General features: G+C 44.4%; 1 long non-coding RNA gene across 1 annotated transcript; it reads right to left on the bottom strand.

Moving 5' to 3' along the window:
* Positions 1–2,192: 2,192 nt before the first annotated feature.
* On the bottom strand, positions 2,193–23,803 carry LOC139178345 (uncharacterized). The gene is made up of 3 exons (XR_011562765.1): positions 23,472–23,803; positions 11,668–11,825; positions 2,193–3,732 (listed from the first exon to the last, which is right to left on the bottom strand). It is a non-coding gene; the product is annotated as an uncharacterized lncRNA (long non-coding RNA).
* Between the last annotated feature and the right edge of the window lie 648 nt (positions 23,804–24,451).

The following is a 24,451-nucleotide window of genomic DNA, read 5'->3' as shown; positions in this document are numbered from 1 at the left end:
GCCAAATAAATAAATATTTTTTTAAAGGAAGAAAATAACAAAATAACCCAACATCCCTCATAAATAAGCAAATGCCTATTTAAATGAGAGCAAATAAACATAGGTACGTGAAAACAATAGTATTTTACTATTATATAATCAAGGATCTGCGGCTGCTGCTGCTAGATTGCGTCAGTCGTGTCCGACTCTGTGCGACCCCATAGATGGCAGCCCACCAGGCTCCCCCATCCCTGGGATTCTCCAGGCAAGAACACTGGAGTGGGTTGCCATTTCCTTCTCCAATGCATGAAAGTGAAAAGTGAAAGGGAAGTCGCTCAGTCGTGTCGTGACCCCATGGACTGCAGCCTACCAGGCTCCTCCATCCATAGGATTTTCCAGGCAAGAGTACTGGAGTGGGGTGCCATTGCCTTCTCCAAATCAAGGATCTAGCAGTGTGGTAATACTTAAGAGTTGATGGGATGTGAGGAAACAAGCATTCTTACACACTCCTGGTAAGAGTAAATTGGTGCCACTCGGTGGTAGACAGTTTGTATAAATCTATCAAAATTTAAAATGGACCTCACTTTGAGATGGAAATTCCACTTCTGCATAGCTGCTCTCATGCAAAGATGTATGGACACAGATGTTCATTCATTGCAGCATTGTTTATATTAGCAACAGATTAGAAACAATGTGAAGGTCCCACAGGAGACAGACGGGAGAAATTATGAAACATCCATAACATGGAATAATGTTCCATGAGAAAGAATGAGACACGTATGGGTGTTGACATAAAATAATCTCCCTAATACATTATATGAAAACAGCAAGTACAGAATTGTATCATATGCTCACCTGTACTTTTCCACAATTATAGAATTTCACTGTGTGCATATATTAATGGTTTAATTTTAAAAGTTAGACTTAAAATGTCATCTGGGATTTGAATTATGGACCATTTGCTCCACATGGTCGGAGCTTCCCTGGTGGCTCAGATGGTAAAGAATCTGTCGGCAATGCAGGAGACCTAGGTTCAATCTCTGGGTCAAGAAGATCCCCTGGGGAAGGGAATGACTACCCACTCCAGTATTCTTGCCTGGAGAAGTCCATGATGGTAACCCTAGCATCCATTTCTCCTTTCCTCCTTCACAGAACCTCAGGACTCCATTCATCCCTTAAGTAGCCCAGGAGATTCAAAGGACATAAACCTACCCGACTCCAGTGGTGGGCCCTGAGTCAGTGGGTTTCAGATTTCAGGAAGCATCAGAACCAGCTGGAGGATTTATTAAATCAGAGTGTCTGATGCAGTAGATCTAGAGCGGGGCCCTGAGAGGTTTCATTCCAAGAAGCACTGATATTGCCGGTCTGGGGTCCACACCTGGAGAACCCACGATTTAAACCAGAAAATCCTTCCTTTGTGTTAATGATGGCTTCAGACCTACAGCAGCAACACCATCTGAGATATCTGATGTGAGTCTGATGGGATGTTTTGTGGAAGACCACCTCTTTCTCTTAACAGAGAAGCACAGACTAAACCACACTTTCTTTCCTCTTCCCCTCACCCGAACGTGAATGGGACAGGGATGAAACCCTGACTGTTATTGGGAGGTATCTTTTAACCACAAGAGAAATCAACCTTTAGATGCTACTAATACTGTGCAAGGAGCAGAAAGATGAAACGCTCTAAGTCCTGGATCTGAGGTCCATCCCACGGCTAGATTTCCCTCCATGTGAGCCATGCATTTGATTACAGTTCAGGCCCCTCGACGCTGTGTCTTCTGTTGTTGCTGTGGTTTAGTCCCTAAGTCGTGCTCGACTCTTTTGCGACCCCATGGACTATAGCCCGCCAGGCTTCTCTGTCCATGGGATTCTCCAGGCAAGGATACTGGAGTGGGTTGCCATGCCCTCCTGTTGGGATCTTGCCAAGTCAGGGATTGAACCCACATCTCTTACACCTTCTGCCTTGGCAGGGGGATTCTTTACTGCTGAGCCACCAAAGAAGCCCTTTGTCTTCTGTTATCTGCAGACAAACACTTTCCAACTGACACAAGCCTAGAAAAGACATTATTTTTAAAATATTTAAAGTTAAAACCATTTTCTTTATGGTAAAATGTCATAAACTTAGCATAGAGTAATAGCAGATTGGGGAAAACATTTGCAACACGTGCTTTCTGTGTCCCATCTCAGTTAATACTCTGGTCAAGCAAGCCTTCTTGCTCTCTCTCAATCCAGTGCCACACAGAAGTAGGTAATGAAGAAATACAACTCTGAATCAAAGCTCAGGGAAAGAACATTATTTAATAAGTAGCTCTGCAGGGTCAAAGCTGACAAAGAGGTTGGAACACTCAGAAAAAGCATCCTTTATAAATGTTTATCCCATCTATCTTCTCTCCAAGCCACAGAGCCCAGCAGGTACCTCCAATCTTCTCTGTCTCCATCCATCCTCCAAAACATTGCCTGATTTCTTCTCTTTATGATGCCTGCCCTCTCTAGATAAGTCACTATCGTGTAAAGTCATCCAGTCCTCTTGGCTACTACCAATACTGTCTTTCTCCTTTACTCCTGGTGCAGTTGAGGTGAGGGAGGGGTGAATGAGAGGAAAGCAGTGACATTTATACCTGTAACTAATGTAGAGATATAAAAGTGACAAGGGTATAGATATATACGAACCAATGTAGAGATGAAGTGACAGCAGAATTTAAGTAACTTAGTCCAAAGTCACACCTGGAAAACCCAAGCTGTCAATCATTACACTAATCTGCCATCAATAGAGGACTGAGAATATTAATACAAAAATCACTCTTACAAATCAAAGAAGAGGAAAACCATTCTAATGGAAACATTCTCAAAGAACATGCACAAGCAAATTAAAGAGAAACAAATTGAAAAAGTGGTTCAAGCTCACTAGTAATAAAATGAATGGAAATTAAAACAATATTTCAGCTAGCAGATGAGCGAAGTTTTTTTAAAATTAATTATAATTCACGTTGGCTGGGGTATGGAGGAAAAGGAACTCCCACACTGTGCTCATGGGAGAGTAACTGAATAAAAATTAGGTAATACCTCCGCAAATTTAAAATCAGCATACATTTGACCCTGCAATTGTGTTTCTAGTCATTTATCTTAATGAGTTCATCAGACAAGCAGAAAAGAAATATATACAAGAATGTTTGCAAAGCCTGTGTTTTAGTAGTAAAATATGGAAAGAACTTAGAGCCCATCCATAGGGGATTAAACACTGTATAGGAGAGAAAGAAAAAAATTATACTTGTTACAAACTTCCCAATACAGAACCCCACAACTGACTTCCTTGCCGACTTGCTCTTAGGCCACACTGGACAAATGCAGACTCCATCAGCAGAACCCAATCTTGTCTCTGTACAACTCATAGCAGGGAACCCCAAGGCAGAATGGGGGATCTCAGCCTGTTCCCTGGGAGGTGGAGGGGCTGAGCCTCACAGACCTAGCTTCCTTTCCAAGGCCCTTCTCTTTGGAGGATTAAGTAAGGCATGAGAGAAAGGCTGAGGCATTATTCTAATAGAGATCCTACTATCTGGAAACAGGAAGACAAGAGAAAAGGAGTTCCCCTTATCCCAACCTTACATAGGTTTCAATATGCACAGAAAAAATTGTCTGGAGATGAATATCTATCCGAATAGTCTCAGTAGTGGAACTATTTCCTTTTCTTCTTTAATTCACTATTCGAGCATGTTTCATTAGTGACAGAAGCAGAGCCAGACATGTGGTTGCCTCCTGCAGAAAGAGAAGAGAAGGAAAATAGCTTTACGTACCTAGTATGTGCTGGGCTGGGCAGCCTTTATCTGTGCTTTGCTGTGCTGTGTACACATTGGACACTTTGAGGATGTTTCCCTAATGAGCGAGCAGCCAGAATTCTCACGCTGCCTTACCCCGGGGAATTTAGGAAGTTGTAGAATGTCGCAAGGCAGCAGGCCCGCGGTGAGCCTACCATGATGGGGGGCCACCATGGCTGGGGGCAAGGGGAGTCCATGGGAGGCAGAAGTTGCAGAGGGGATGGCCCAAGCCAGATGGAAAGTTTGGCTAGACTCAAGATCTGTAAGGCCAACAAGAACTTAGGCAGGGTTTAGCCAGTAGGGTAGGGGTAGAAATGGGTCTCCCCTTCAACAGGTATAAGTGGCAGATACCAGAAGGGTGCCCATTAAGCAGAAATGAAAAAGACTCTTTCCAGAGGAATCATAAAGAATCCAGAGGCTGGCAAAAGGATAGCTTAGTTGCAATGAAATCACACACATCTATACCTATACCCAAAAATCATCTTGAAAAGACAGCGAGAATTAATCATTTAAAAGAAGAAATATTGGCTGGGTAGAGGTTTGAACACTGAATTTGATTAGATATTTATAGATGACAGGACTGACTTGTGAGAACTGTTACAAGACTACAAAAGTGCTAGCTGTTCAGCTGTGTCTGACTCTCTGCATCCCCAAACTGTAGCCTGCCAGGCTCCTCTGTCCATGGAATTTCCCAGCCAAGAACACTGGAGTGGTAGTCATTCCCTCCTCCAGAAGATCTTCCTGACCCCAGGATCAATCCCGTGCCTCCTGCATTTCAGGCAGATTCTTTACCGTCTGAGCCACTATGCAAGCCCTCAAGATTACAGACTGAAAAAAAAAATTAATATACACAGTGTTGACTAGTTGTTATTCAGTCACTCAGTCATGTCCAACTCTTTGCAAACCCATGCACTACAGCACGCCAGGCTTCCCCGTCCTTCACTATCTCCCGGAGTTTGCTCAAACTTATGTCCATCAAGTTGGTGATGCCATCCAACCATCTCATCCTCTGTTGACTAGAGCATAGTGGAAAATGAATCCTCCCATTTGGCTGATAGTAGAGTGACTGAAGAAAAATTAGGAAATACTTCTCCAAACTTAAAATCTGCGTATGTCTGACCCTGCAGTTCTGCTTCCAGTATTTATCCTGACAAGTTCACCGGATAACAAGAAAGAAATTCAATCTCTGCCAATAGTGGCAAGAAGGGACATTTCCAGGCGGTTTTTCAAATCTGAGTTGGAATGTGTTAATTTCTACCATAGTATTTCTACTGTATTCTTCTAGTATATTGTAAAGGACAGGAAGGAAATGTTTTGCTGTTGCTGGTTGACCTCTTACCAGCATACTGCAAAGAACTCAAGGAACATTTCTAGAATGAGAAAATGATGTGTGAGTCTTAACGCAAGACGAGATGCTTAAGGCTTTGGAGTCAACTCACTCCATGTCTTCAGATAAACCTATAAGGATTCTTGGAGGGGGAGGAATAAGCTGAGAGACTGAGACTGATGTATATCCATATAGACCATTACAGATTATGAGTAGAGTTCCCTGTGCTATACAGTAGGTTCTTATTAGTTATCTATTTTAATAAATAGAGCTGGTAGAGCAAAGCCCAGAGACCCCTCAAAATAGAAAGTATAATTGGAGGCAGCAAAGAGCTGAAACCCTAAATGCTATCCGCAGTATAAGAGTGATCTGGAAATAAACCCCCCTCTCGAAGGACTACAAGGAAAATGATCTGCTTCAAAAGTCTTTGGTAAGTAGAAGAGGAAAAAAGAGTCTCCCCTGAGAGTGTGTAATCTCAAGTCAGATTCAGGCAGGTTCACAGGCTGAGTTTAAATTATCTGGTTGATTTGAAAAACCTCAAGGTAAGAATTTAGTTCAAATAGCACTGGGTTGTTAATTCCCTAGACACCTGACAGCAAGCAATACCTTTCCTCTCTGAAGAAAGTCATCTTCAACTTCACCCTCAGAGTATCCCCACAGGTAAAGTTCTAAATCAGAGGTCATAACCGACAACAAGAAATCATGAACCAAAGCCAGTTGAAAATACAGACAGCAGAATAAGACCTAAAAACATGGTAAGATACTAGAATTATTAGACACAGAATATAAACTCAGTTTTTTAAAAGTAAACTTGTATGTTCTAGTATACAGATGTCAAATTATAATGTTGCACACCTAATATGTGGGCTTCCCAGATAGCTCTAAAGATAAAGAACCCTCCTGCCAATGCAGGAGACACAAGAGACTCAGGTTTGATCCCTGGGTCAGGAATATCCCTTGCAGTAAGAAATGGCACCCCACTCCAGTATTCTTGCCTGGAAAATTCCATGGGCAGAGGAACCTGGCGGGTCACAGTCCCTGGGGCTGCAAAGAGTCAGACATGACTGAGCACACACACACACGCCTAAAACTTACATAATAATTTTTAAAAGTAAAGGAGAGTTGAGTAAGAAGAAAGTGTATCTAAAAATAACTAAGCATATTTGGGGTAAAAAAGATTAGAACGTCTAGAAATAAGAAATATAATCACTGAAATTGAAAATATACTGCAGAAACACGGGATACCCACAGAATTGCTGCTGTTGCTGCTAAGTCGCTTCAGTCGTGTCCGACTCTGTGCGACCCCATAGACCCCATAGAGCCCACCAGGCTCCCCCGGCCCTGGGATTCTCCAGGCAAGAACACTGGAGTGGGTTGCCATTTCCTTTTCCAAGGCATGAAAGTGAAAAGTGAAAGTGAAGTTGCTCAGTCGTGTCCGACTCTTAGCAATCCCATGGACTGCAGGCCACCAGGCTCCTCCGTCCCTGGGACTTTCCAGGCAAGAGTACTGGAGTGGGGTGCCATTGCCTCTCCGACCCACAGCATTGGCTAAATGTAAAAGCACTGCCAATATCGAGTGCTGTAAGGATTAGACCATTTGGAATGCTCATTCATTGCTGGTGGAAATGCAAAATGGTATGGAAACTTTAGAGGAAGTTCTGCCAGTGTTTTGTAACATTAAATATACATTTACCATGAGGCCCAGAAATCCCATTTCCAAGTGTTTACTCACAATAAGCGAAACATAAGTTCACACAAAGACCTGTAAGCAAATGCTCATTGCACTTTTATTTGTTATAGCCAAATATTGGAAACAACCTAAATTCTAGCAACTGGAAAAAAGATAAATAAATTGTGGCACACCCATACCCTGGGATACTCTTCACTGGCTAAAAAAGGAAGGAGAAATAAAACGGATTACATCAACATGACAGATTTCTGTTCTATGTAAGACATCATGGACAAACCTGGTAGAAGGTAGACAGACTAGGAAAAGATGTCTATGATGACTAAAATCAATAGGAAATAATAGATAGAATATATAAGAATGTCTGCAAATCAACAAGAAAAAACAGAAACACAACAGAAAAATGAGGAAAAATATAAACAAGCATTTTACAGAAGAGAAACCTCCGAACTAACAAGTATATGAAGAGGTGCTCAAACTCCACTAGGAATCCAAGAAATGCAAAGTAAAATAGCAATGAAATATCCACTTACATGTACGAGATCAGCAAAAATTAGGGAAATGGCATAATGCCAAATACCAGAGGACACTTGGAGACACAGAAACCACAGGTACTGCTGGCAAGAGAGGCCCTGAAGTGCCAGGCGGGGCCACTTCACCCAGTTAGGAACATGCATTCCCTGGGAGCCCACCATTCCACTCCATTAGATCCCGAGTGTACGGTCATGCAGGGCTATGAGGGGATGTCTATGGAGATGCTTGGTGTAGCTGTATTTGGGGGGCAAAAGGGTTTTCTGGCATCCATTGCTGAGAGAACAAGGAGGCAAAACACAGTTACTGTGAAGCAACTACAAACTATGGATTAAGTACTCATATACTTAATATATATATATATATATATTTCATTGAAGTATAGTTGACTTACAATGTTTCAGGTGCATAGCAAGGTGGTTTAGTTATACACATATGTGCATGCATGCTAGGTCGCTTCAGTCAATTTTGACTCTTTGTGACCCAATGGACTGTAGCCCACCAGGTTCCTCTGTCCATGGGTTTCTCCAGGCAAGAGTACTGGAGTGGGTTGCCATGCCCTTCTCCAAGGGATCTTCTCAACCCAGGGATCGAACCTATATCTCCTGAGGCTTCTGCCCTGGCAGGTTGATTGTTTACCACTGAGCCACTAGTGAGGCCCAGTTATACATATACACATATATTATTTTTCAGATTATTTTCCATTATAGGTTATTATAAGATAATGACTATATTCCCTGTGCTATACAGTAAGACTTTGTTGCTTGTTCCATATCTATTTCATATACTTAATATAAAAAGAAACAGAATGATCTATATAACACAAGTTAAAAATATATTCCCATATTAAAAACAATATTTATCTTCCAAGAATACATGCAAAAGAAAAGTGGTACATTAAACATATTAGAGCAGTTGTCTCTGGAGTAGACAATAGCAGGGTGGTGGGAGGAAAGAGTATTAGAAACAAGGAATAAATAAATGATGGTAGAGAAGTGCTTTGCATGAATCCATTATGATAATTCACCATGAACTGAGAAGCATAATTAACTTTGCTCTCTGATCTTGAGGCCTAAATAAAAAACCACCCAGAATAATAAAAAGAAGAAAATTTTTTCTTCAAGAAAGAAAATATTTAAGGATTGAAAAGAAAGAAATGAAATTATCATTGTTTAGAGATTATATTATGAAGTACATAGAAAACCCAAAAGCATCTACAGGTAATTAGAATTAAAAATAAGAGAATTTGAGAAGTTCGTCAGATTTGAAACCAAAATATAAAAATATGTGTCATTTCCATATACCAGTAAGAAAAAATTTCAAAATGTAATTTTAAAAAGATGTAATTTAGAATAGCACACAATTTACAGCAAAATATACCAACATACAGGCTAACAAGTTTATCAAAGAATAAATTTTATTAAAGTTGTGCAGGACCTAAATTGCAAATTATTGAAGACTCCCTAAAGAGATAGATGGGCTTATCATAATAATGGATTGAGAGACTTAATGTCACGTAATGGCCAATTATCCTCCAATTAACCTTTAGGGTTAACACTATTCTAATTGAAACTGGAAAAGACCCTGATGCTGGGAAAGAGTGAAGGCAGGAGGAGAAGGGGACAACAGAGGATGAGATGGGTGGATGGGATCATCGACTCGAAGGATGTGAGTTTGAGTAAGCTCCGGGAGTTGGCGATGGACAGGGAAGCTTGGCGTGCTGCAGTCCGTGGGGTCACAGAGTCGGACACAACTGCGGGACTGAACTGAACTGAATCAAAATTCTAATAACTTTTACTTTAGTGGAACTTATTAAGCTAACTCCAAAATGTACGTATATAGAAGAACAAAAGGCCAAGAATAATCAGGACATTAGAATGAGTAGAAGTAATTTGTCTCAGCAGATACCAAAAATAGCAATGAAGATAGTAGGTTTTGGTATGAAACGGACAAAGAGATCAGTGAAATGACATAAAAAGCCAGATGCAGCAAAGGAAACCATTAACAAAAAGAAAAGGCAACCTAATAAATGAGAGAAAATATTTGCAAATCATACATATAATAAGAAATTAATATCTAAAATATATTTTAAAAACTCATACAACAGCATAAAAAAAAATCTGATCAAAAAATGGGCAGAGGACCTGAATAGACATTTTTCCAAAGAAGATATTCAAATGGCCAACAGGTACATTAAAAGGCACTCAACATCACTAATCACCAGGGAAACGCAAAACAAAACCACAGTGAGGTATCACCTCATATCTATTTCCCTGGAGAGGGAAATGGCAACCTACTCCAGTATTCTTGCCTTGAGAATCCCCCAGACAGAGGAGCCTGGCGGGCTACTGTCCATGAGGCTGCAAGGAGTTAGACATGACTGAGCAACTAACACTTCACTTCACATCTATTTAAATGGCTTTTATTATTAATAAGATAACAAATAACAAGTGTTGGTGAGGATGTGGAGAAAAGGGAACCCTCATACACTATTGATGGAGATGCAAGTCAGTTCAGCAAGCACAGAAAACATTACAGAGCCTCCTCAAAAAACTAAAACAACTACTGGATGATCTAGTAATTCCATTTCTGAGTATTTATCCAAAAACACCAATTAAGAAGAAAACCATAATTCAAAAGGTCATATGCACCCCAATGTTTATTGTAGTATTATGTCGAATAGCCAAGATATGGCAACAACCTAAGTACCCATCAACAAATAAACAGATAAAGAAAATGAGGCATATATACCGCATGGAATATTATTCAGCCATAAAAAAGGAAATCTCGCCACCTGTGACAATATGGATGGATTCTGAGATAGCATATGATCTCACTTCTATGTGAAGTCTGAAAACAAAACCAAAGACAAAATTTGCGAAGCTCGTGAAAGTGAAAGTGTTAGTCTCTCAGTCGTGTCCAACTCTTTGGGACCCCACAGACTGTAGCCCTCCAGGCTTCTCTGTCCATGGGTTTTCCAACAGGCAAGAATCCTGGAGTGGGTAGCCATTCCCTTTTCCAAGGGATCTTCCCAACCCAGGAAATCAAACCCAGGTCTCCTGCATGGCAGTCAGATCCTTTACCGTCTGAGCCACCAGGGAAGCCCCTAGTTACAGAGAATATATTGGCTGCCTGAGTCAGGGGGTGGAGGGTGAGTGAAACGGATGAAGAGGACAAAAGGGGCAAACTCTCAGCTACAAAAAGAATAAGTCACAAGGATGAGAGCCGGGAATAACATCACACACAAGAGTGTCAGAGGCCGAAAGGGGCCGAGGCGGCACTTTGAGAGGCACCTGCCGCAGGAAGCCAGCGGGACGCCACCGGGGCCCAAGGAAACCTGCGTCCCTGACTGGAGAAACCACTGCTCAGGCGCAGACGTGGTGCCAGGCCCCCTGGATGAGCCCAGCAGCGGCAGGTCCTGAGTGCAGCCAGCAGCCTCCCTCTGACCAAACAGCACCCACCACCCCGAGGAGCGAATGTCAGGGCGATCGCCTTCAATTAATTGACACTTCCCCCAAAAGCTCAAAGTTCAGGCCAGAAATGATTGTGTCCTGTGATGGCAAGTTTCCCGTTTCTCCACCCTCATAGAAATGGGGACTCCTGATCTAAGGTAAGTTTGGATGGAGAAATGAAAGAAAATCCATGTTTGCAAATAGAAAGGCTGGGTTTTACAAACTGCCTGACCTCTGAAACATCATATACAATACATTTACATACATACATTACATACATATATGCGTGCTAACTCACTTCAGTCGTGTCAGACCCTTTGCAACACGGACTGTAACCTGCCAGGCTCCTCTGTCCATGGGATTCTCCAGGCAAGAATACTGGAGTGGGTTGCCCTGCCCTCATCCAGGAGATCTTCCCAAACCAGGGATCGAACATGCATCTCTTTTGTCTCCTGCATTGGCAGGTGGGTTCTTTACCACTAGCACCACCGGAAACACTTATTATATAAATGTGTGTGAAAGTGTTGGCTGCTCAGCCGTGTCCGACTCTTTGCAACCCCATGGACTGTAGCCCACCAGGCTCTGTCCATGGGATTCTCCAGGAAAGAATACAGGAGTGGGTTGTCATTTCCTTCTCCTGGATATGTGTGTGTGTGTGTGTGTGTGTGTGTATAGGAACACACAAACAAGGATATGTATGCATATATGTATGCATATATGTATCTTTGTTAACATTTTTAAACAGAACATGAGGACTCACTATGCATCCTGATTGTGACTGGCTTCTTCTAATTCATGGTGCATCAGGGGCTCTTTCCCAGTTACTTACATAATATTCACATTATGAATTATATATAACATTGATTTGAAAACAATTACCTGGGTCCCCTGAGTCTTCTCTTCAAAGCAAACATCTCCCACTCTTCCAGTGCACAGTTCAGACCTCTGTTTATCATACTCTGGGAAAACTCCAGCTTGTTGCTGTCTCTCTTATTAAAGTGTATTGACCAGGGATACACCCAGTCCAGGCCTGGAAACTGAGCAAAGGCAGTTTAAAAGGTGATTTTTTTCGGCGTAAGATTCAGCCACAAGACACTGGCATGGATTTAGCCTGTGTCATGACCCTTTTGAGAGTCCCAACTTGAAAGTCTCATTTCAAGGTGTTGACAGCCACTCAAAGACCCTGACTTTTGACCATGCTCTCTGGCCAACCCCACCCACCACCTGCCCAGAACTGGCCTTGCCATTCAGACTTAACTCTTTCTCCACCAATTAGGAGTTGTCTATCTCCCAAATTCCTCTTATAAAAAGCTGCAGCTGAGTGTTAGCAGTTCCTTCTTAACAACAACAACAAAAAAAAAAACATGGTAAATTGTGTCAGGAGGAAAAGCAGGGGAGGGATAAACTGGGAGATTGGGGTTGACATACGCACTACTATAGATAAAACAGAAACCTAACAAGGACCTTGGAGAAGGCGACGGCACCCCACTCCAGTACTCTTGCCTGGAGAATCCCAGGGACAGAAGAATGTTACGGTAGGCTGCACTCCATGGGGTTGCTGAGAGTCGGACACGACTGAGCGACTTCACTTTCACTTTTCATTTTCCTGCATTGGAGAAGGAAATGGCAACCCACTCCAGTGTTCTTGCCTGGAGAATCCCAGGGACAGAGGAGCCTGGTGGGCTGCCGTCTATGGGGTCGCACAGAGTCGGACACGACTGAAGTGACTTAGCAGCAGCAGCAGCAGCAGCAACAAGGACCTACCATAAGGCACAAGGAACTCTACTCAGAACTCTGTAATGACCTCCATGGGAAAATAATCTTAGAATGAGTGGGTATATGTGTATGTGGGGGCTTCCCAGGTGGCGTTAGTGGGAAAGAACCAGTCTGCCAACACAGGAGGTATAAGAAACGCAGGTTCGAGCCCTGGATCAGGAAGATCCCCTGGAGGATGGCGTGGCTATCCACTCCAGTATTCTTGTCTGGAGAATCCCATGGACAGACGAGCCCTGAGGGCTAGTCTATTGGGTCACACAGAGTCAGACATGACTGAAGCAACTTAGCACGGATGCACGCACACATATGTATATGTATAACTGAATCACTTTGCTATATGCCTGAAACTAACATGACATTGTAAATCAACTATACTTCAATAAAGTTTTTTTTTAATGGCTGAATCTAGGTAGTAATAATATGGTTGATGATTATACTATCTTTTTATGTTTTCTGGAATTTTTTGCAATAAAAAGTTGGAGATGAAAAAAACCTGGTAAATTTTGTGTTAGGTGCTTTTTTTTTTTTTTAATATAACCAGTGGCTCAGCGGGTAAAGAATGCACCTGCAATGCAGGAGACACAGGAGACAGGGGTTTGATCCCTGAGTCAGGAAGATCCCCTGCAGGAAGAAATGGCAACCCACTCCAGTATTCTCGCCTGGAGAATCCCTTGGACAGAGGAACCTGGCGGGCTACAGTCCATGGGGTTTCAAAGAGTTGGACACGACAGAGCTAAGCAGGCACACACGCAGGCAAGAGGGAAGGGGAGAAGCGCCGTGGGAGGTGCGGGCCACGTGCAGCAGTCATAGCACCCAAGAGAGAGGTGTGCCAGCCCCAGCTCACCACCCCCACCTTCCGTTCCCATCCTGGCTTCATAGCATGTCACAAAAGGCCCCCCAAGCACCTTGGTGTCTGTCGGCCTAAGTTCACATGACATTCCTCTCCTTAGAACCGGCCTCCCCTTGGCTGTTGCTCTGACACTGCAGGCCCTGGAAGCACACATTGGCGCCTCTGGGAGGGATGTTCCTGGGCCAACAGTGATGCTGAGGAGTGGTCTCCAGGTGCTCGCAGAGAGGGCAGGCTCCAGCCGGGACCCAGGGCGGGCTGAGCTGTGGGGAGCAGGCCCGCCCAGGATGGCCCACTCCAGCCGGCTGACCAGACCAGTGTCTCCTCTGCTGAATCTTCAAGGACAGGCAGAACTGTGCTCCTTTTCGGCTAGAGACCATCACGGGCAAAGGAGTGACGGTGCGAGAGAGTCGGGCAGTTTTCTCCGGGCCACCAGCGATCCTGTGCGGTGTGAGGGGCGAGCTCGCCTGGAGGAGGCGAGGAGGAGTGGAGGATAGAACAGCGGACAGGAAAGGCCCCCCAGCCCCCCAGGGCGGGCTGGCCTGGATTCTGTCCCAAGCAATTGTATGCTAAGGGGGAATGTGATCAGATGTGTATTTTAAAGAGGCCATGGAGGGAAATAATGGGATAGAAAATGAATGAGAACAAAAGATAATGGCTTGGAAAACAGAAGCTGCCAAGAGCAGATGTTATGGGAGCAGGAGGAGAACAAGAGGGTCAGGGGGCGGGGTGGGAGGCTGTCTGGGGTGGGTCCAGGGAGTGAGGGCACTCCACGGCTCTGCCTTGAGACTTGAGCTGAGTCCCAGTTCTTATTAGGGAGGACAGTAACAATGCACTTTGACCTCCCTGAGCCTTAGTTTCCCTCTTCTTTAAAGCAGCATGTGTTGCTGTTGTTCACTCAGTCGTGTCTGACTCTTTGGGACCCCATGGACTGCGGCATGCGAGGCTTCCCTGTCCTTCACCATCTCCCAGAGTTTGCTCAAACTCATGTCCATTGAGTTGGTGACACTATCCAACCATCTCATCCTCTGTCACCCCCTTCTCCTCCAGCCTTCAATCTTTCCCAGCGTCAGGGTCTTTTTCAGTGAGTCAGCACTTCGACTCAGATGGCCAAAGGATTGGAGTTTCGGCTTCAGCAACAGTCCTTCCAGTGAATATTCAGAGTTGGTTTCCTTTGGGATAGACCACCAGGCTCCTCTGTCCATGGGATTTCCCAGGCAAGAATACTAGAGTGGGTCCTTCTCCAGGGAATCTTCCCAACCCAGGGATTGAACCCACATGGGTTTTTTTTTTTTATCACTGAGCCCCTGGGAAGCCCTTAAAACAGCACAGAGATTTATAAACCAAGAGAAGTAAAATGCATGTGAGAATATAACTCTCTAAGACAGGTCTGACTCATCACAAAGGTTCAGGAAGCTCTCCATGGAAAGTAGTTGTGGAGTTTCCACAGGGCAATGGGCCATGGCAAGGAAGGCTGGGAAGAAAAGCAGCAGTTATTTCACAATTTTGCCAGAAGCCTTCAACAGAAAGGGAGCCAAAGAAGGAAAGAGAAAAGCAGACAGGTTGGAGCTTTATGAAAAACAGGCCTTGAGGGGACGGGTGGGGGTGGGATGCTGCATACTTCTTGGAAAACCACTCTGGAAGCAAAATGGGAACAGTTTTGACTCACTAAGAGCAACATTTGGTGAGACCTGGGAGAGCCATCAACCTCAGAAGCCAAGAGCCATCCCAGCCTACCCACCTCCATTGGCAAACATGCTTCCAGGGCATGGGAGTGGTCCACACACTGGGAGATCCCACAGTCTAGCTTCTCATGGAGCTGTTCCCACAGGAGTACGTTAGGCAGAGCCTCAGCTTACTGGTGAACAAAGGAGCCAATAATTGAATGACCGAGACATGTAAAACTGGACAGTTTCAAGGAAGGCTCTGAGAAGTGCTGACAGCAACTGTACAGATGGGAGTCGGAGAAGAAACAGAAACCTAACAGCTGGGCTAGAAACCCAACAGCTGGGCTAGCCTATGTATCAATTTTTCTTTTAAACCTCTACATAAATAAATAAGGCCTTCGTCAAGAGAGTACATTTAGAGGGCTAGGCAATAAATATTAAAGTTCCATTTAATCAAAATCAATTAATCGTAATCTGCAGCCATTTAATTTGGGCTGAGTTAAAGCTTACCCTACCCACTCCAGTGTTCTTGCCTGGAGAATCCCAGGGACAGGGGAGCCTGGTAGGCTGCCATCTATGGGGTCACACAGAGTCGGACATGACTGAAGTGACTTAGCATAGCATAGCATAGCAAAGCTTACCCTCAACCTATGGCAATAGGGCTTTCCTCCCACACCATAATCAGGATGGCAGGAGACATGGAAAACCATCCCACACAGGTCTCCCTCCTTGCCATTTATATCCTACGTGCCAAACACACATTCTCTTGTTTACCCATAGGTGACATTCAAGGCCAAGTTTAAAAGTAGCACACTCCATTGCCACCCAGAGTGTGCTAAGTCAGTCGTGTCCGACTCTTTGCGACCCCATGGACTATAGCCCCCCAGACTCTTCTGTCCATGGAATTCTCCAGGCAAGAATACTAGAGTGGGTAGCCATTCCCTTCTCCAGGGGATCTTCCCGACCCAGAGATCAAACCTGGGTCTCCCTCACTGCAGGTGGAATTTTAACCATCTGAACCACCAGGGAAGCCCACCCCAACCTGGCCATAAAGTCCTTTCCTCTGTTGGATGTAATGCCTTGCTATTCACCACAGCAGGAATGATAAACCCCGAGCACACACAAAACCTCTCATCCTACCCAAGTTCTCTGCAGACATAACCAGCTGATCTCAGCTTAAGGATCCTTGTCAGCCCAGTGCTCCGAAACAAGCAAGGCGTTCCAAGTGTTCCTTCCTCCCAAAGAACAAGCGTGTCATCCTCCTTCCAATGAGAAAATACCTATGCTGTGCCCAGGGTCCTAAGGGCTGAGGGTACTTACTCAGTAGGATTACTCTTTCTACTTTAGGAAGAACTGACAAAGCAGGTGGTTGAATAGGGCTTTCTGGGGTGGAGGAGAGGTTCCCAGATGCTCATTCAACCAGCATAGTATAGAGCCTGAAAACAGGGGTTCAAATTCTGCCTCCATCCTACTTATTATGCATCCTTGGGTATGTTACTTGACCTCTCTGTACCTTGGTTTCTCATCTGTAAAATGGAAACAGTAACAATACCTGTCCTGGAGCATTGTTGTGAGAATTAAATGAGATAATCTATGAAAAGGTCCCAGCACAGGCTGGGTGCTCAGCAAATGTTACCTTATTGTAGTTGTAATTCCTGTGATCAGGCAGTGCCCTACTGGTGTCTGTAAGGCAAGATTCAGGGGAATTGTCAATTCCCTGAATAATAATTTTATTATTATTTATTCCCAAAATAAAGACATCAATTCTGTTGGCTTGAGTCCAGAGGTAGGGAGTTGCAGGCACAGCTGGTTACATCCCAGCTGCTCTGCGTCATTCTGTTTTGAATCTGCAAGAGGTGAACTAGTGTTTCCCACTATTGTAAGGTATCCCTGCATTTCCAGTGGCCACGTGGCGTCCAATTCCCTGTGTTCCAGTGGTTAGGACTCGACACTCTCTCTGATGGGGCCCCAGTTCAATCCCTGGTCAGGGAACTAAGATCCCACAAGCTGCTCAGGGCAGACAAAAGAAAACGGAGGGAGGGGAGATGGAATTTCTAGCAAAGGAGACAGAAAGAGATGGCTGTTGGGGATGGAACAGTAGCGTGTGGCTGGGCCTGGATTCAGTGGGGAAAGGAAGGCTTTCTGCTTCCTGGATTCCATATGCTTACATTTGGTTAGTGAGCCACACCTGCATGCTTTCCTGAAGTCCCTGGGACACATAGAAGGATTACGCTGGTGTGACCACCCACCTTGTACTGGGGGCAGTCCACGTTGTCTTTTTCTCAGGGCCTTTCCATTGTGTAGCAAAGCCTTCAGCTGGATGTAAACAGATTACATTGCTCTTGAGTAATTAGTGCTTTGAGGAATCTATCGGCTATTATTTGTCAGGTGCTGGGGCCTGTTTACTGTGAGCAGAATTAAATCCAGGAGCTCTCTCATGTGAAAACAAAACTGCCTAAAACCGTATATAAGACACATTGTTGCAATCATGCAAGTAGGTAGACTTTTCCTCTGTGGATTGTGATGTGGTTTAGAAGCAGAGGGGTTCTGAAATCTTGTAAGCAACAGTGGTTTGGAGAAAATGACACTCATTTGGAGATAGATATGGATGGACTTCCCTGGTGGCTCAGACAGTAAAGAGTCCGCCTGCAATGCAGGAAACCCAGGGTCAATCCCTGGGTGGAGAAAATCCCCTGGAGAAGGGAATGGCAGGCTGTAGTCCATGGGATCACAAAACTCAGACACAACTTAGCAACTAAACCACCACCACCTTTGGCTGGTCGGTCAGGGATATGAGTCTAACTTCGGGTGCAAGGTCTTGGGTTCAAATTCTGGACGAGCCCAGCCTTTAAGTTGGGCTTCCCTGGTGGCTCAGATGGTAAAGAATCCACATGCAATGCAGGAGACCTGGGTTTGATCCCTGGGTTGGGAAGATCCCCTGGGAGACAGCATGGCAACCCACTCCAGTATTCTTGCCTGGGAAATCCCACGGACAGAGGAGCCTGGCCGGCTACAGTCCATGGGGTCACAAAGAGTCAGACACGACTGAGTCACTAAGCACATAGATATATAGATATGAAATTCTACAGGTTTAGGAATACGACCTGGAATAGCTTCTGGTTCCCACCATTGTGTGACCTTAGACACATTATTTAACTTCCCTGAAACCCAACTCAGTTTCTCTACCTTTAAACTGGGCAAAATAATATCTACTTCAGAGACTGATTGGGAGAAGAAGTCAGATAAAACCTAGATGTAGGCCTAGCGTCTGGCACTTAAAAAGTATTCAGGTAATGAGTTGAATGGTGGCTGCCAAAAATATGTCCACTCAAAACCTGTAAATGTGACCTTATTGCAGATGTAATTCAAGATCCAAAGTGACACCCTCCTGAGTTATCCAGGTGGTCCCCAGTGATGAGTATTCTTACACGAGAAAGGCGGAGGGAAATTTGAGATGCACAGAGACACGCATGTGACCAGGAAGGCATCCCAGAGATGTAGCCGCAGGAATGCTAACAACCATGGAAACTGGAAAAGACAAGAAAGGATGTTCCCCCAGGGCCTCAGGTGGGAACATGGCCCTACTGATGCCTTGGCTTCTGGCCTCCAAAACTGCAGGAGAGAAAAAAATTCCTGTTGTCATAAGCCACTAAGTTGGTGGTAATTTGCTGCAACAGCCCCAGGGAACACATCCCAGAATGTGTGAATTCCCTGTATTTGCACATAAGATGGGGAAGAAGAGAAGCTGTGTCTGAGTGATTCCTGCTGTATCCCCACCAACAAACACGATCATCGGCTTTTCCATTTAAACAAACAACTTGTCCCTTTGTCTTGGTTTTTCAGTTGTAAGACCAAAACTGTAACTGGTTTCAATATGTGTTGATATGATGCTGCCTCAATCAGCACAGGCATACAGACCCACCCCAGCCCAGTGACCAAAAAATAGCAAGATGGTTTCTCTCTCTCATGACTTGTCAGCCTGGGCTGGACTTGGAGAGGTCTGCTCCCCAACGTCTTCACTCTGGGCCTCAGGCTGACAGACACTGTTCCTTCTTACATGCATATCACCTTCAGATATGCAGATGACACCACCCTAACAGCAGAGAGGAAAGAACTAAAAGAGCCTCCTGATGAGGGTGAAAGAGGAGAGTGGAAAAGCTGGCTTAAAACTCAACGTTCAAAAAACTAAGATCATGGCATCCTGTCCCATCATTTCATGGCACATAGAAGGGGAGAAAATGGAAACAATGACAGATTTTATTTTTTGGATTCCAAATCACTGTTGGCAGTGACTACAGCCATGAAATTAAAAGATGCTTGCTCCTTGGAAGAAAAGCTATGAGCAACCTAGACAGCACATTAAAAAGCAAAGACATCACTTTGCTGACAAAGGCCCATATAGTCAAAGCTATGGTTTTTCCAGTAGTCATGTACAGATGTGAAAGATAGTCCATAAAGAAGGCTGAGCACCAAAGGACTGATGCTTTTGAACTGTGGTGCTGGAGAAGACTCTTTAAGAGTCCCTTGGACAATGAGATCAAACCAGTCCATCCTAAAGGAAATCAACCCTGAAGGACTGATGCTGAAGCTGAAGTTCCAATACTTTGGCCACCTGATGCGAAGAGTCAACTCATTGGAAAAGACCCGGATGCTGGGAAAGATTGAAGGCAGTAGGAGAGCGGGTGGCAGAGGATGAGATGGTTGGATGACATCACTGACTCAATGGACATGAATTTGAGCAAGCTCTGAGAGATAGTGAAGGACAGGGAAGCCTGGTGTGCTGCAGTCTATGGGGTTGCAAAGAGTCAGACACAACTGAGTTACTGAACAACTCCTTCTTAAGGAACTGACTTTTGCACAAGGTGGTCGGGTGGGCTGCTGCAGGGGAGGAGGCATGGATATTAGCACTTTGGTGCTTATGCCTATCTTGTTACTTCCGTCACATTACAATGACTCGAAACCCTAGCAGGGGAAATGGCAATGTTCAATGGACCCGAATTAGGAGAGAACTAGATACTGGGGAATATTAGAAACATAAGCCACATACATGGATTCAGTCATCTCCTTTTCTCCATATTTTGATGATTGCAGAGAACCCCAGTATGAACTGACAATGAATAAAAAGATCATGGGACGCAATGTTTTCCATTGAGTGGTTACCATCTAAACGTCGGCCCTGATGCCCCAGACTCTGCAATGAGGCGTTAGTGGATAAGAAGCCCTGCGTGAGGCTGCCATTTATTTTCTCTCCCTCTGGACAAACCACTCACCCCCACACACCAAGATTCATGGAAACTCAGGCCCCCAGAGCCTATTAACCTCAGACGCCCCACGGGGTCCGATGCAAAGAGCCCAGATTGATGAGATCAAGCAGGCAGTCTCTCAGAAGTCTAGAACGAAAAGCAGACGTCTGGCGGCCAGCGTGAGACACCAAAGCTGGTCTTTGTGGGTGGCTGGCGGGAGCCTGGCGAAGCTGCCATTTTTCCAATGGGCTCAGGATGAGGATGGGTTTTTGTTTTTTTTTTAACCTGCTGGAGGAGCCACCGGTTAGCAAACACTGCTCTGCCAGGAAAACAAATACACAGCTGGGAGACCCATTTTTCCTCCATGGTTGAATATTGTTCACTCAGATAAAAAAGATTTCAAATACAGAAGCTCTTTAAAATCCCCTCCCTCCCTTTCTTCTTCCCTTTCTCCTTCTTCTCGCCCTTTGATGGAGTTTCAGTGCCTGCACGCAGCACTAACAACCGCTATTTCATCTTCGTTTCTATAGCAGAAAATGTAGGTCACTCATCTTCCGAGTGGCCTAGTTTTCCAGCTCTAAATAGAAATCTTTCCCCAGGTTGAGGTTTTTTTTTTTTTCCCTAGGTTTGAGTGTAATAAAAGTGAGACCCGCTTAGCCCAAGAGGCTGCGCTCTGTCCTTCCTTTCCCCGCAGCTGCACACCTGGGAGGCTGGAGGGAGCATCCCGAGCTCTGACGCCCTCAGTGAATCCAAGGCCATAGCTTCCCCTGCAGGCCAGAGGGCCAGAGCGCACCTCTGAGGGCACAGCAGGCAGGATCTAACAGGGAGAACCAGCCTCTTCTCCTCAACCAGGTAAAGCAAGGACAGAGCAGCCAAGACGTGCCAGATGCCCGCCCGGGCTGAACACCTGCATCCTTCACGCTTCTCCTTTCTCCTGTTTTCTTTCTTTCTCTTCCTTCCTTCTTCCCTCTCTCCTTTCCCTCTCTCCTCGTCTCTTTTTTGCTTTCTTCCTTTCTTTTTTCTTTCTTTCCTCTCTTCCTCCCTTCTTTCCTTCCCTCCTTCTCCAAGTTATTGCAGAAAACTGGAAAACACAGACAAGCAAAAAGAAAAACGAAATTTAGCCATACCACTATCAGAGAAAAACCCTGTTAATATTTCTCTGTGTATCTTCCCAGTTATTTTTCTATGCACATGCACTGAAATAGACTTACTTCTAACAAGTTTGTGATCACAATGTTCTGTGGCCTGGTTTCCTCCCTTAAACTATGTTGTAAATGTAAACACTCTTTCCAGCCAATTCAGGTGTGTGTATCTGTGTATATGACCCTGGGTTCTTTTTCTAAAATTACTCACAGAATTTTATAAAAATAAATTCTAACCTGAAAGAGAAAGCTTTGCATTTTTAAAGATATCTTGAGTTTTGTTTTTTTTTTTTAAAGCAGGAAAATTATTTCTAAGAACATGGTTACATGGCTCTTCATTATGGGTGTACAATAATGCATTCAACTATTTCCTTCTGAAGGGAATTAGGACTTTCTGTGTTTTTCTATTAAAATCTTGCTTGTAGATGTCACAGTAGGCAAGGCTCCTATTAGAAGAAACCAGATTACCTTTTGATGGATTCTGCCAAATAACCTTCCCTATGAAGCCGCTGTTTTACTCTCACATCAACACACATTAAGATTTATATTTCTACACATCTCATCGACATAGGAAAATTTTTCATTTTGCTAATAAGATAGAAAAATGTGCATCATTTTAAATAGCGAAATTTTATTTCTCTTTAGGATGGTATCATAATTTATTTTATCAACTTTTGGACCATGGAGACTGCTTGTGATTTTTACTCTGTGCAGTGTTAAAATAAACACCTTTGCACATATGTCTTTTCACTTTCCAGGTTTTATTTGTATTTTATACACACACATAAATTTCTACATTAAGGAGTATTTCTAAGGTTAAAAACTTTTTTTAAGTTTTAAACAATCATCATGTACACTGGCAATGTTAAATATCATACCTGATATTTAACTCGGGTAAAATACCTGGTCACCCTAGTGGGGGAGAGAATAAAGAGAAGACATGGTGGGACTTCCCTAATGGTGCAGTGGCTAAGACTTCACATTCCCAAAGCAGGAGGCCTGGGTTTGATCCCTGGTCAGGAACTAGATCCCCCGTGCTGCAACTAAGAGTTTGCACGCTGCAGCTGAGCTCACAAGCCGCGACTAAAGACTCTGCGTGCCACAACTAAAAGACCCTATGCGTCGCAACCAAGACCTGGTGCAGCCAAGTAAATAAATATTCTTTTTAAAGAGAGAGAGAGAAGACAGGACAACAAAGGATGCAAGAAAATCCCCAAATTGGAAGTCTGAAATATCATTGCACAGCATGGTTTTCCTAAAGTAACCACACAGCAGAGAGGAAAGACTATGTCTCCTGATGAGGTAACAGAACAGCTTGAAGGCTCTTGTTTGCAATACCAATGGTGACATCCAAGCATTGGCCATCCTAACTTCATGACCAGCAGCTGGATCTCATGGACAATCCAAAACCTCCTTCAGTATGATGGTTACTGTCTTGGTCAGTCTGTACAAACTTAGCCTACTGAGACAGCCTCCTGTTCTCTGAGATCTCCTGAAGGATCCTTCACATAGTCAATGCATTTTTCCTGAGCCTCAGAAATGAGCAGGACTTCACACTCAAAGAAAGACAGAGGAAGGGTCTGAGAATCCAAGTTGAATCACCAGGAACTCAGATGCAGAGCCAAAGGAAAGAAGGGAAAACTTTCTGCTTGAATGTTCTGTTAACTTTTCCCAAGTCACATCTCCAGTCTACCAGCTGTCCCAACCACCACCAGAAAGAAGACAAAACTGACTTCTGTCCATAGTGTGATCAACGGATGCATCAGCAGTTAGACGCAGGCTGCCTTAAGACTGCTCCCTGAACAATGAAAGTCAAACACTGGAGATGATGGAGGTTTCAGAGACAGCCTCAAACACACAACCTTGACCCAGTGGAGGGTGCTTTGGGAAAATCGAAAGCAAAATTGGTACCCTAAAGCTCAGGAGACCTCAAATCTCCAAGACTACATCTAAAGATTAAGCTGAGTTGGTTGATTTATTCCATGAAAACCCTCCCAGCAATACCTACCTCTCTCCAAGAAAATGTCAGCGGCCCCTCTCTGTTCCTCCTTCCACCCACCAGAATTTGGTCTGCCTCAGAGAAAGCCCACAACAGTCCAGACCGGAGAATAGAGGAAAACCGTTATGCGTACACTTTGTAGGGGATCCAAGTTAATCCCAAATGACCTGCGGCAAAGTGCCATAGCCAGTAACAGAAATAGCAACTCTTTCATGGTCTGGCAAGAAGTAGCGAATTCTGATCCACAGTCTCTAATCCAAATAACCCGTAGGAGACCAGAGGGACTGGAGAAAGTGCTCTCTATAGTCCTCTGCACCATACTGACCTCTGCATGCATGCTAAGTCACTCAGTCATGTCCGACTCTTTGTGACCCTATGGCCTACAGCCTGCCAGGCTCTGGTCACAAGTTAATTTGGGCAGAAACAAAGGACCTGGGGTGAACAATCCTCCTATTTCAGAAATCAGTCTGCAGAAACCCAAAGGACCCTGTTCAGAACATTCATGGGAAATCAGGGCCCTTTGCTACCAAAATTCAACAGAGAGAAGCAGCTACCAAAACGCTTAAGCCCACTCACCTTCTCTGACTTTGCTCAGAGCCTGGCTCTTTCTCCAAGAATGACAGGGCCCATGGCCTCTCTTAGGCTTCCCAGGTGGTACAAGTCATAAAGAACCGGCCTGCCAAAGCAAGAGACATAAGAGACATAGGTTCAATCCTTGGATAGGGAAGATCCCCTGGAGGAGGGCAGGGGCAACCCCCTCCAGTATTCTTGCCTGGAAAATCCCCATGGACAGAGGAGCCCGGAGGGCTACAGTCCATAAGGTCACAAAGAGTCGGCCACAACCAAAGCGACTGAGCACTCATGCATGCATGGCTTCTCTTGGTAGAAAAGAGGTCCAATGGACCTTCCTTCTTAGGAAACTCAGTCCAGACATTCTTGTCAATAGATTTAACGTGTATACCTGAAATAAAAAAAAAAAAAAAAAAGGA

This window comes from Bos indicus, chromosome 21 (assembly GCF_029378745.1).
Source record: "Bos indicus isolate NIAB-ARS_2022 breed Sahiwal x Tharparkar chromosome 21, NIAB-ARS_B.indTharparkar_mat_pri_1.0, whole genome shotgun sequence".
Classification (NCBI taxonomy): Eukaryota; Metazoa; Chordata; class Mammalia; order Artiodactyla; family Bovidae; genus Bos; species Bos indicus.
Note: the sequence above shows the minus strand (reverse complement) of the source record. Positions and strands in the feature narration are given on the sequence as shown.